Source organism: Dasypus novemcinctus, chromosome 2 (genome assembly GCF_030445035.2).
Source record: "Dasypus novemcinctus isolate mDasNov1 chromosome 2, mDasNov1.1.hap2, whole genome shotgun sequence".
Lineage (NCBI taxonomy): Eukaryota > Metazoa > Chordata > Mammalia > Cingulata > Dasypodidae > Dasypus > Dasypus novemcinctus.
The window spans coordinates 199404846-199419043 of NC_080674.1; the positions used below are offsets into that span (position 1 = coordinate 199404846).

Consider the following 14198-nt stretch of genomic DNA (forward strand, 5'->3'; position numbering starts at 1 on the left):
TCACTGTGAAAAACTCTAAGAGTTCTCACATAATGTTAGGTAAAAGAAGAGTCATCTGTGCCAAAAAAGACAGTCAATTCCTTGTTTCTCCTCTTCCAGCATGTTCTAAAAAGTCAAGGGGAAGGGATGTTCAACACCAAGTTTGGGCAGAGAAGTCTCATTACAAAGACCTTTGGTGCTGTCTTATCTACCTCTTATTCACTAACACAGATATGGAACACGTAGCAGCAATCAGAACACTTGGATGGCTTAAAACAAAATAAATTTATTATCTCACAGTTATCAAGGCTAGAAGTCCAAAATCAAGATGTGGCAGGGCCATGCTTGCTTCCTCTGCTGTCTGTAGGGAATAATTTTTTCCACGGCTGTATAAGCCAGGGGTCTGTAGAGGAAAAAAAGCAACAGAAGATATCTGTAAATGTTATGAGATTCTATAGAATTGTCTCATGCAACCAAAGGAATGCACATTTCCAAATTCAGTAGGGCAGGCTGCAAGCTGAGAACTCCAATGAAGGTCTAGTAAGTTCTCCAGGAGAAACTGGCTATCTGAAGTAGCGATGGAAATTCTCTCTCTGAATGTTGAAATCACTTCTTTTAAGACCTTCAACTGATTGGATGAGATGTCTCTCAAAGCTGATGGCAAGCTCCTCAGTTGATTGTAGATGTAATAATCCATAGATGCAATTAACTCACTGATGATTTAAGCCCATGAAATGTCCTCATAGTAACAATTAGGATAGTATTAGCTTGACCAAATAACTGGGCACCTTACCTGGCCAAGCTGAAACATGGACCTAACCATCACAATACCTCCCTTGGCCTTTGGCAGTGGCTTGCCAACACCATATGGCATAATTTGACTGTATCACATGATGGTCTTTCTCCATTTGGTTATCTGTGATCCTTTTCCTCTCTTATAAGGACACCAAGATAACTGAATTCTGTTTGGTGTCATCTTAAATGTAACAACTTCAGGGATCCTATTTCCCAATAGGATCACTGTCTTGGGACAAGGTGTTAGGCCTTGAAGTATCTTTGGGGTGGGGCACAATTCAATCCATAATAAGAACTAAAGCAGTTCATGGAATAGTACAGGAGAATAATGCTTAAGGCATGAACTAAACATAAAATTCAGAGATATAGAGAAGGGTAGAATTTTGAAAGGAAACGAATAGGTAGCTAGACACTGGATTTAAGGACTATAGGATTTAAGGAGCAAGGAAGAACATGGGCAAGTTGTAAAAGAAAAGTCATTCAACAAGCAATGAAAAGCATAAAAGAGAGGGAATTTTTTTGTTTGTTTGGGGGAATGGAAGGGAGATTAGAAAGAGATGAGTTTGGTTTAGGCCATGTTGAATTTAACATATCCATTCATAGGGTTCCATGTGCCAATGGATGATGGTGAATGCGGTCCAGTGCTCTGGTATGAATATGTGGGGCTCGGAGTGATCAGAAGGTACATATGTAGAGAGAGTGAGTTGAATGAGAACTGAAAACTGTCCTTTTAGATTTGGAGACCAGGATCTCATTTAATGATAGTTGTAAAAATTGAAAAATGAACTTCCTCCTGGTCTGATCTGGAACCCTGAATTCACATTGGTCATCACTATGGCCTTGAAACTTCCATAAATGAACTAGAGTCTCATTTCCTAATACTAGATTTCTTGAAAGTGTTATCACTTTCACACTTACCTTTGTTTATCTGTATGCCTTTGCCTATATTAGTGAGCAGATGATTGAGCCTATTTTGAAATTGTGAGGACCTGATTGGTTTGGCAAAATTCCTCTCAGTAGGCTCATCATGACACTGAATGAAATTGGATAAAAGGAAACTACTAAGGTTTTACTGAAATTGACATGAAGAGTACAGCCCAATTCTGTAAACTCTGGTCTAGAGGTGTGTGTGTGTGTGCGTGTCCATTTGTTTGTATGAGAGACAAAAAGTGCTGGGAAGATGAGCAGAAATTATCTAGGTTGTTTGATGGTGTGAAAGCACAATTTTGATTGTTTCCAGAGTCATTGAGTGATTATCCTTTAAATTGCTCCTGGAAAAAACCAGATACCATTTAGACTACCAAAAGATATTCACAAGGAGTTTTTCGTTTGTATTTTTGCTTTGTCTGTTTGTCCAAGACACACTGAACACTGTGAAAATTACCTATGAATTTTGTGTGACAATATTCAGATTCGTCCGCAGCATTATTGAAATATCCATTCACAGGGAAGTAGTAGAGGGAGTTCCAAATATATATGATTTTTTTTTATGAAGTAACCATTTATCTCTGGAAAATATATCCAATATACTTTATTCAGGAAAACTGTGGGCATATAAAGTACATGTTTAATGCTCCTTGAACCAGAGAAAAGATTGTAACTGCTTGGGTGCCATTTTAAAAAAACTGACAGAGCAAAACTTGACATGGTTTTCATGTCAAGAGCATTAATGTAGTGCTCTGAAATTTTAATTTACATGTACGATTTTCTTTGATCATTATATTGTGTCTTTTACATAATCATGGTTGGCCTCTATTGGTTAATTTGTATAGGGAGATTTAGTTATATACAGGGAATTGATCTAAGTCCCTCACCTTAGTTGAATATGAAGGAACCATTCCTGATTTAGGCAATAAATGATTAAATAGTTTTTCTTCAATTAAATATGTCTTTGAAAAAAATTAAGCACCATCTTTGAGTCAGGATAAAGTGTCTTCATCCACCTTCCTGTGAACCCAGTTGAATGCCCAACTACCACCTCTTATGCTTTCACAAAAAGTCTCACATACACTGCCACATCTCCTTTCCTCTCAGCAACTCCTTAATCTTTAACTTCTCCCTGGAGAAAGCTAAACAAAAGATGAGCTTGTTGAAATATAAACTCTCAAAATAAAACACAGCAGAATTTCCAGAATTGGTTTGTAGAGTACCCTAAAATGAGTTACTCTTTCCGGGCCACTCCTTTTCTGCTTTCAAAGGAGTTCCTCAATCTGATGTTATTTGGTTTTATTGGCATTTTCTTTGAAATCTCCATCCTATAGTTTCTACAACTTTCTCTCACTAAGTTCTTGACTTCTGCACTCTATCCTCTTTTCCCTTAAATTACAGAAGTAGACCTCCTTGGATACTAGATCCTTATCAGATATATGATTTGCAAATATTTTCTCCCATTGTCCAGGTTGTCTTTTCAGTTTCTTGATAATGTCCTTTGATACACAATAACTTTTAATTTTGATGAACTTCAGGGCCTGACATTGTTTACGTTCAGGGAACTGGGAATCTCCAGAGAGCTTTCCAGTCCTTCAGACCACACTTTCTTTGAGATGGCTAGAGTCTTTGGATCTTCAAAATCTACCACAGGGCTTAGAACACAAAGGGTTATGTTAATACAAGAGTTTGTGAAGAGTTGGTAGCTGGTGAAGAAGAGGGTTCTTGAAATGACTGCAAGATTCTATCCTATTATTTTAAATGTTGCAATGCATAAACAAAGATACAAGTTTCTGAATTCACATTAGAAGGTAATTTAGTCTTGGCTGCATAACCTGCAAAACTTTTACTAAAAATAATACCACATCAAATGCAATCATGTATATATTAAATTTAAAAATTATTAACAAATACCATATTACCATGAGGGGGAGACAGAGTCAATGATTAGAACAGAAATTTTTCAACAATAGAAATTTATCAAAAATTATTTTTCTACATTAGAACAGGAAATTGGAAAAAAAATTAAAATGCATCCATGTATTTATAATGTATACTTTCTTAATCCACACCATAGCACTCATTTTCAGCACTTCTCAAACTTCACAGTGCAAAGGAATCACCTGGGAATCTTGTTAAAATATTGGTTCTAATTCAGTATATCTGGAGTGGAGCTCAGATTCTGCATTTCTAATAAGCTTTCAGGTGCTGCCAACTCTTCTGACCCAAGGATGACACTGATCAAGCATCTGAAAAATCCCTTTCCAATAGAGGGCACAGCCTTATGTCAGACTACTTCTGTAAGTAACCTAGGAAAATCCAATTCTTCTCAGTTAAGTTTAAAGAAAGAAGGAAACAGAATGGCCACTATTAAAAAGTCAGAAAACTGCAAATGTTGGAGAGGATGATTCTTATTTATCCTCTATCCAGAAATTCTATCCAATAGAGAGAGTGGTTTATTGAAGTCTCCCACTATTATTGTGGAGACATCTATTTCTCCCTTCAGCTTTGCCAGAGTGTGTCTCATTTATCTTGGGGCACCCAAATTAGGTGCATAAATATTTAGTACATTTATTTCTTTTTGGTGAATTGCCCATTTTATTAATATATAATGATCTTCTTTATCCCTTATAACAATTTTGCATTTAAAATCTATTTTGTCCAATATTAATATTGGTATTCCAGCACTTTTGTGGCTATTTGTGTGGAATACTTTTTTCCAACGTTTCACTTTCAACATGGTTGTGTTCTTACATCTGAGGTGAGTCTTTTGTAGACAGCATATCAATGGCTCATTTTTTTTAAAGGAACTATTTCCTTTTTATTTTTAGATTTTTAAAATTAAAAAAAAACTTAAATAAGCTTTAGATTACATAAATGTTACATAAAAATATAGTGGTTTCCCATATGCTCCAACACCCCCCCCACTTTTCCACATTAACAACATCCTTCATTATTGTGGTACATTTACTACAATTAATGCACACATATTGAGGCATTGCTACCAACTGTGGACTATAGTTCACATTACAGCTTACACTGTGCCCCACACAATTTTGTACATTATGACATAATATATACTGGTCTGGATCCATCATTGCCATGTCAGGCAGGACAATTCCAATATCCCAAAAATGCTCCCATATGACACCTATTCTTCCCTCTCTCTCCCCTCAGAACCTCTAGTACCCACTGCCTTTATATCAATGATAAAACGTCTTCCATTGCTAGAATAATAGTAAGCCTATAACAAAATAATAAGTCTACTTTAGTCCATTGTTCATTCCCTGATCTTGAGGATTTGGGGATGGTGATGTCCGCTCTGTTTCTAATTGAGACAAGGCTTAGATCTTATGTGCCAGGGGGATGGAATTATTTTGCTTGCAGTTGCAGAGACTTTCTGTTCCTTGGGATTGGGATTGGCATTGTTCATCATCATCTTCATTTTAGTTGTCCTGCTGAGTCCAATGAATTTGAGAATAGGAGTTGCAACTCTGCTGAGATATAGGGCTCCACTGGCATATGAATGGACTAAAGATTTAAGTCTCTGGGACATATAATTAACAAGTACACTGCTAATTATACATTCAAATAAAGGCAGAAAAGCTATGTGTAGGGAAACTATAGATGAGTCTATCTCTGTTGCTCTGGGAATCATAAATTCCAAAGTAAGGCCCAAAGACAAGGAGCCAAATTCCTGAGCTGGTCTGTCTTACTTATAGTGTTTGGATATCTCTAGAGCCCTGAGGATCCCTGAGGTACTGTTTTCTGTGGCACTCAATGAGATCCTGCTGAGATGTGTATAAGCATAACTTCTGAAATGACCTGACTCACTTGGAAATCTCTTAGCCATAAAAACTCATTTGTATTTAATATTTTCCCCTTTTGGTCAAGGTCTTTTTTCAGATACATTGCTAGTTGGCACATGGTAATAATCCCTGGGTGCCAGAGAGGCTCATCCCTGGGAGTCATGTCCCATGCCAGGGTGAGGGGGGGCTATATTGCATTTATATGCAGAGTTTGGCTTAGAGAGAAGCCACATTTGTGCAACAAGGAGGTTTTCAGGAGGTAACTCTTAGGTAATATATAATGCTAAGCTAAGTTTCAATTTCACAAGAAAAGGTTCATAAGTACAATCATCAATATCAAGGGCCTGGAATAATGGTCTTCACTAAGCACAGCTCATGTACTCAGGGGATTCTTTCCATTCTATTAGAGAATATAACAGAACTCCCCAGGGTGGGATTTCAATATTGTTTTGGTTATTTTGTAGGACTTCACCTCCTGAGACAATGCCCCATGAACACCTGAACATATTCATATGCCTTAGAGGCATATTCCAGGTGCACCTCTCTGCATACATCCTCCCATCACTGTCACCCCACACCAGTGATCTTCCTCTGACACAGTTGTGACCCTTGTGTGATCCAAAACCTCACCAAAAATGAAGCAACACAATAACTAAATAATATTACTATGAAAATGAAATAAAAGCAATGGTTTTAAAAATGAAAAATACAAAAAAATTGCAATAATATAAAAAATTTATACATTGTGACCTTCACCACTGTAGGATCTAAGTATAGTAGCATTTTCTTCTGTATATTCCTCCAGTGTCTTATTTTTTCACTTTATTTTCAAACAAGCTTTAGGTTACAGAAAAGTCACATAGAAAATGGAGGGGATTCCAATGTAGCCAATGTCCTCCCCTTTTTCCATTCTCCCCTATTAATAACATTTTACATGTGGGTGGTACATTTGTTACAGTTAATATGCTAATATTGAAAGATTGCTATTAATCATGATCAATGGTTTATATTATGGACTACATTTTGGACCGTATATTTTTATAGGGTTTGGAAAAAAAAAAAAGGTCTGTATCCACCATTGCAAGATCATGCAGAACAATTCTAATGTTCTAATGCCCTAAAAATGCCTCATGTTCTATCTATTCCTGTTTACCCTCCCCCTCCCATCAGAACCTACAGTAACCACTAAGGTTCATCTTTTGAAGAATAAGATTCATAGTTACTTACAATACTACCGAGGGCTTGACATATTGGTCTTTTTAAAATTAAACACTACTTATGTTTTTGAGGGCTTCTTGTCCCTTTAATTGAGAACAAAGCAGGACTCCCCAGGATGGGAGCTTAATACTTTCTTATTTATTGTTTGGGTCTCCACACACTGAGATAACATACTATGACAAGATTAACACTTCCATATTTCACAGAAGTATGCCCCAGGTGCACCTTATTCCATATATAACCCCACACCTGATGCCCTACACCTGTAACTCTGCCCTGCCATATTTGCCCAAAGAACATTCTCAACATTGTAGCTTTAGCTGCAGACCTGCAAATCCCCAGAGTTCACCTGGTCCTTCTCCCAACCCTTCCTGCAGTTCCATGGATAGTCTAACCCCAACCCCCCACTCTACTTACCCTTAAAGTCAGCACCACTGAACCCAACCACATCACTGCACTGCTGTCGTGCCCACCCAGTGCCCAATCAAACCCTTCCACATTTTCAAAGATTTTGCCCATATAGGCATCAGCTCACTACCCTCTACTCCCTTTCTGTCTCTAGATAACTGGTCTTCTGGAGTCTAGCTCTATAAGTATGCTCAATTTCCTTAAGTCATATCAGTGAGGTCATGTAATATTTGTCCTTCATTGCCTGGCTTACTTCACTTAACAGAAGGTCTTCAAGGTTCATTCATGTTATCCTGTGTGTTAATACTGTATTCCTTCTTATAGCTGAGTAAGATTCCATTGTATGTATATACCACATTTTGCTTATCCATTCATCTGAAGATGAACATTTGGGTTGTTTCCAGCTTTTGGCAATAGTGAATAATGCCACTATGAAAACTGGTGTGCATATATATGTTAATGTCCCTGCTTTCAATTTTCTGGGTACATACCCAGCAGTGGGATTGCTGGATCATATGGCAGTTCAATAATTAGCTTCCTGAGAAACTGCCAAACTGTCCTCCACAATAGCTTCGCCGTTCTACATTCCCACCAGCAGTGGATGAGTGTTCCCTTTCCTCCACATCCTCTCCAACACTTGCAGTCCTCTATTTTTTAAACAACCACCAGTCTAATGGGTGTAAGATGATTTGCATGTTTGGATTTGCATTTCCCTAACAGCTAGTGATGTTGAGCATTTTTTCCAGCGCTTTTTAGCTTGTATTTTTTCTTTGGAAAAGTGTCTATTCAAATCACTTGCCCATTTGTAAAATGGGTTTCTATCTATCTATCTATTTATTTATTTAAAGGTTTATTTATATTAATTTCTCTCCCCTCACCCCCCATTGTCTGCTCTCTCATGTTCATTTGCTGTGTGTTCTTCTGTGTCTGCTTGCATTCTCGGTGGCACTGGGAATCTGTGTCTCTTTCAGTTCCGTCAGCTCTCCACGTGTGCAGCACCACTCCGAGGTTGGCCTCACTTTTCACAGGGTGGCTCTCCTTGTGGGGCACACTCCTTGCACATTGGGCTTCCCTATGGGGGGGGGTGCACCTGTGTGGTATGGCACTCCTTGTGCACAGCAGCACTATGCATGGGCCAGATCACCACATGGGCCAGGAGGCCCTGGGTTTGAACCCTGGACCTCCTATATGGTATGCAGACTCTCTATCAGTTGAGCCACATCTAATTCCCATGTCTTTTTATTTTTGAGATGTAGGATTTCATTATATATGCTGGATATTAGGTCCCTATTGGATAGATGGTTATGAAATATATTTTCCCATTGAGTAGGCTGCCTTTTCACTTTGTTGACAAACTCCTTTAAAGTGCAAATGTTTTAAAATTTTAAGGAGTTCAATTTACTTATTTTTTCTTTCATTGCTCTTGCTTTGGGTGTAAAGTTTATGAAACCATTTCCTACTTCAAGATCACATAGATGCTTCCTTCATTATCTTCTATGAGCTTTATGGTCTTGGTTCTTATATTTAGATCGTTCATCCATCCTGAGTTAATTTTTTAATAGTGCATGAGACAGTGATCCTCTTTCATTCTTTTTTTATTTTTTAATATTTTTATTGTCTTTTTAAAAATACACATAGATCACAGAAATTGTTACATTAAAAAATATGAGGTTCCCATATACCCCACTCCCCATAGCCCCCACTCCTCCCACATCAATAACTTCTTTCATTAGTATGGTACATTCATTGCATTTGATGAATACATTTTGGAGCATTGTTACACAGCATGGATTATAGTTTATGTTGTAGTTTACACTCTCTCCTTGTCCATTTAGTGGATTATGGCTGGATATGTAATGTCCTGCATTTATTCCTGCAATATCAGACAGGTCCATGTCCTAAAAATTCCCCCATATCACACCTCTTCTTCCCTCTCCTTGTCCTCAGCAACTCCCATGGCCACTGTCTCCACATCAATGATACCATCTCTCTTCTTCTTTTGGATATGGATATCCAGTTCTCCACACCATTTTCTGAAGAGGCCATTCTCTACCAGTTGAGTGGGCTTGGCGGCCTTGTCAAATATCAGTTGACTGTATATGCAAGGATCTATAACAGAACACTTGATTCTGTTGCATTGGTCAGTATGTCTATCAATGTGCCAATACCACACAGTTTTAAAAATATTTTTAATAATTATTCTTTATTTTTTAAGAAGCTTTAGATAACATAAATGTTACATAAAAATCTGAGGAATTCCTGTATGCCCCACTCCCTCCCCATGCCACAATTTCCCACATTAGCAACATCCTTTCTTAGTGAGGTACATTTGTTATGATTGATGAAACCATTTTGAAGCATTAATGCTAACCGTGGACTACAGTTTATATTATAGTTTACACTGTGTCCTGCACAATTTTGTAGTTATGACAAAATATACAATGACCTGTATCTCTCTCTGCAATGTCATGCAGTACAAACCTAATGTCTTGAAAATGTCCCCATATTACATTTATTCTTCCCTCTCCCATCCCTCAGAAAGTCTGGTGGCTACTGCCTTTACATCAATTAGTTCTTCTTTTGCTAGAATAATAATAAGTCTATAGTAGGGTAATAAATCTACTTTAGTCCATTGTTCATGAATCAAATCTTGAGGATTTTGGAATGGTGCTATCCACTCTGCTTCTAATTGAGAGAGGACTTAGATTCCATGAGGCAGATGGATGAAGCTATCCTGCTTGCAGTAGCAGACACTTTCTGTTCCTTGGGATGGGCATTGTCCATCATCATCCCCTTGTTAGTTGTCCTGGGTAAGTCCAACGAATTAGAGAGTAGAATACAATGATTATGACCACTGTAGCTTTGTAGAATGTTTTAAAGTTGGGTAATGTGATTCCTCCAAATTAATTTTTCTTTTTCAATATGTCTTTGCCTATTCAGGGTCTCTTGCCCTTCCAAATAAATTTCATAATTAGCTTTTCCAATTCAGTAAAAATATGCTGTTGTAATTTTTACTTGAATTGTTAAATCTGTAGATCAATTTGCATAGGACAGACCTCTTAATGATGCTTTATCTTCCAATATATGAACAGGGAATCTTTTTCCTTTAGGTCTTCTTTTGATTTCCTTTAATAATGTTGTGTAGTTTTCTGTGTACAAGTCCTTTTTTTCTTTAGTTAAGTTTATTCCAATATATTTGACTTTTTTAGTTGCTATTGTCAATGAATTTTTTTTTTCTTGATTTCCTCTTCAGATTGCTCATTATTGGTATACCTTCCCCCTTCCAGGCAGTCGGGTACACAACAATCAAATAGGAATGCGGCTTATGAATAGAAGGTGTGGACTCACTGGAAAGGGGCAAGCTGCTCCCCGCTTTCCAGCTTTCTGCCAAAATGGGCAGACAGAACTTACTGAAATTCAGCACCCCTCCTGGGGACCCAGACACCCTGACTGGGGCAGCCCCAACAAACTCGGGTGCGTGGCGCGGACACAGATGGCCTCCAAGCCCCGGCAAAGGGGCGGACTGTAGATGAGGCAGCAGAGCATGCACAAACATCCAGACTCCACAGTTTTGCCCCATACTCAATTCACTTCCTCGCCATTACTTTACATAACCACACAACTCCAACATTAGCATTGAGCTGACACAGACAGAAGCACAAAGGTCACTAATCTGACTCACAAGTTCTATATATATATATATTTTCCAGCATGGCTGCCCCCACAGCCATCACAAACCTTAGAGAGAACACTTAACATTAATATCTGGTGTAAAGACAATTCATTAGCAATTCAGCACCATAACAAAAGATTCCAGCTAGACCTTTTTCACTGTTTAACTTTATACCCAGACCAAGCTTCACTAGAAAAGCTGATCCTTTTTCCTGTAACCAAGTTTTTTAAAAATCCAGACCAATTTCCAGGACATCAGGACTCGAACCTATATACAACCTTTCTTACCAAAATCAAGCTTCCACTCCTTCAGTGGATATAAGACCAGTACAAGATTCTAACATGCAGTGAGACAAACCCAAAACACCAGGCTTTTTCCTGTTTTTTTTTCTTTTTTCCAGACCTAGAAAGAATGATTCCCCCCCAATTTTCTGGGGCTAGTAGGGTTCCCTTGGCAGGTGATCAGCCTCCCCCTTCTAGCAATTAAAGCTAGGGCCTTCCAGACTGTGCTCACCCAGGGAGTCTTACCTTCTTCCATGTTTGGAGCTCTTTTTCATTCCCAGAATCTTTCTCTTCAGACCTTCCATTGCCCTCAATTTTTGTTGGGAAGATTCTGGTAGCCCACATCTTTTCTGGATTAAATTTAATCCAGGGGTGGCCAGATTTGGGGTTCACCAGAGTCCTCCCGGCTTCCTCGGGGATTTGGAAGGGGCAGCAAAATGCTACCATCTCTGGCCTTCGTTTACAATCCCAGACGAGCCCCCAAAAATGTTGTAGAATATGTGAGAGGTTCAATTATTTGTGTATAGAGAGGCCAGGACTGACTCAGGAATGATTTTGAAAAGGAAAAATGGTTTATTGACGGCTGGCTGGACTAGGGAGCTTTCTGTTTCAATCCCGAGCCCCGAACAAGATTTTTGAATCCCTTTTATACAGAGAGGAAAGGCCAAATGGTCCTTTTGTTTCAGTTCTCAATAGGCTTGAATTAGCATATATCTTCCACATCCTAAGTAAGCTTTTAGCATGGACTTCACACATTCTAGATAAGCTTTTAGTCCATTTCATTTGCATTTCCCTGAATATTTAAAGTTTACAGAGTTTGCATTGTTAAACTGTTTCCTGGGCCTGGAGTCATTGCCATGGTCACCAAGGGCAGGGCTGCAGCCTCTCACCATCCCACACCCACAAGTCAGGACAGACAGCTTAGGTTAAGGTTATCTCCAAAGAGACAAAGCCTCCCACCCATAGCCCACATCAGCAGAATCTCTGCGCCAGTCATTTTTTGGTTCAGGGTCAAGAAACATGGGCAGATTCCGCCCTCTCTGGACCCAAAGCACAAGAATGATCCAGCATTGATCCAGTTTCCCCCTCGCTGTGAGAGGCCTCCCAAGGGAGATTCGGGAGGTGTCCCGCTGCCCGAGTACCTGCAGTCTCCTTCCGGTTCTCAAGGTATCTTTGGAGCCACTCCACGCACTCCGCCTTCAGGTAGGCCCTGTGGCCCTGCACATCACCAGCCTCCTCCCGCTTCCATCGGGTGATCTGAGCAGCCCCGCCACCGCCAACCAGGAGCGCAGGTCCTCGTTGAGTGCAATGTGATCAGCGCCTTTGCGGCACGCCGCAGCTGGCCCCGCCCCGCGGTCTCCCCGCCCGCAGGGCCCCGCCCCCGCGGTCACCCCGCCCGCAGGGCCCCGCCCCCCGGTCACCCCGCCCGCAGGGCCCTGCCCCCGCGGTCACCCCGCCCCGCCCCTCGGCTGCCGCGTCACCTGGCCCCGCCCCCGGGCGCTGATTGGTCGGAGCCCGTCTCTAGGCTAAACTGAAAACGAAACCGAGTAAAGTCTCACCCGCCCTTCCCGGATAGGGCTTCGGGCAGATCTGCGGGCTCCGGCCTCCGGGTGCAGCTGGGACCTGGAGACTCAGGGCGACCCCGGCCCGTCGGTGGGGGATCCGGGCTCGTGACCTCGCGAGGCCCGCGCGGGGCGCTGCACGCGCCGCGTCGGCTCCCCGTGTCCTCCGGGCCCGACGTCCCCACCCACGGCCTCGCCGCGGAGCCGAACCGCACGAGCCGCGTGTGCACAGCCCGCGGCGACGTAGCGGGAGCCCCGCGGCCCGGCCGGGACTCGGCGGTGCAGAAATCCCTCGGAGAGGAGCCTGGGGGCCCGGACCCGGGCGGGGTTGGCGTGGGGGCGGGGGTTGGCGCGGGGGTCGGCGTGGGGGTCGGCGTGGGGGCGGGGGTCGGCGTGGGGGCGGGGACGCGGCCCCGGGTCCTGCCCCCCCCCCCCGGAAGTCCCCCCTCCCGCACTCCCCCGCGCGGGTCTGGGGCAGGCCAGGGCCCCCGGAGCACAGGAGGAGCGTCCGCGGCCTCGGGGCCGGGTGGGCGGAAGCTGAGTCCCGCCGACTTTTCGGCGCGAGCGCGGGGGCGGCGATTGGCCTCTCCACCGCCCGCCCGCAGCGGGGGCAGCCCAGGCGTCACGCGTGTCTGGGCAGCAGGACCCCCTCAGGTTGGGAGAGACAGAAGTGAAATTCTGGAGACTGGGAGTCCCCGACGCGCGGCCGCTTCGCCCCGCGCTCTAACCGCGGATGCCTGGACGGGCCCGACCGCCTTCGCCGCGCCAGCACTCTGCGTCCCCTGTCGGTGAGCCCCGGTCCTGGCACTCTTCGCGTGCTTGCAAATTAGTGAGGACCCCGAAGTCGGGGTTGTTTTGTTTGCTTGTTGACCTCTATTGCTGCTGACCCTACTAGAAATTAAAAACGGAATTTAAAATATGAATTCCTTTAGAATAATATTAATGGTAAAACTCAATACACGTTGATAACTAATTGCAGGAAAAAACAATGCAGTGAGAAGAGTGGGTCATTTTGCATTGTTGCGAATCTGGCTCAGCTACCTCAATAGAGCACTCCTCGATTATGATATCACATTCAATCTGTCGTTTTGGTTTGTACTAAAAATGCAGCCTGGCACAAATTATGTTGTTGGAAAAGAGAGGAGTATTTCTAATAGCCTTTTCAGGTAAGTGTTGACATTCATGTCCAATACCATATGAAAGTACACAAGTGGTAGTTTCTAAAGGTGAGTTGCAGTCTGAAATCTTGTTGGTGAGTACTTCATCTTGTGATATTAAAATTCTCAGGTCTGTCTTTGCACATTGAATGGACCTTATACTAACACATGATGATTTTTAAGTAACACATTAGCTCACATAACTCAGTGAGCTAAGTAGATCTTCCAGGATTGACACATTTCATTACCTATTTCCAAAAGGTCATACTTGTTACAATTACCATATATCCACCAGAAAATATGTAGTATTGGAAAGCTGTCAAGCTTAAGGTGATGGATACAAGTTTTCAAAAATTCTAGTTTCCTCTTGAGAGCTTACCTTTTATCAT

The 14198-nt window shown here is 41.8% G+C and overlaps 1 long non-coding RNA gene across 1 annotated transcript; it reads right to left on the bottom strand.

Annotated features, from left to right (window-relative positions):
* Positions 1 to 245: 245 nt before the first annotated feature.
* Positions 246 to 12437, bottom strand: LOC131275628 (uncharacterized). Its single transcript, XR_009183091.2, has 2 exons — positions 12233 to 12437; positions 246 to 382 (listed from the first exon to the last, which is right to left on the bottom strand). It is a non-coding gene; the product is annotated as an uncharacterized lncRNA (long non-coding RNA).
* Positions 12438 to 14198: the final 1761 nt, after the last annotated feature.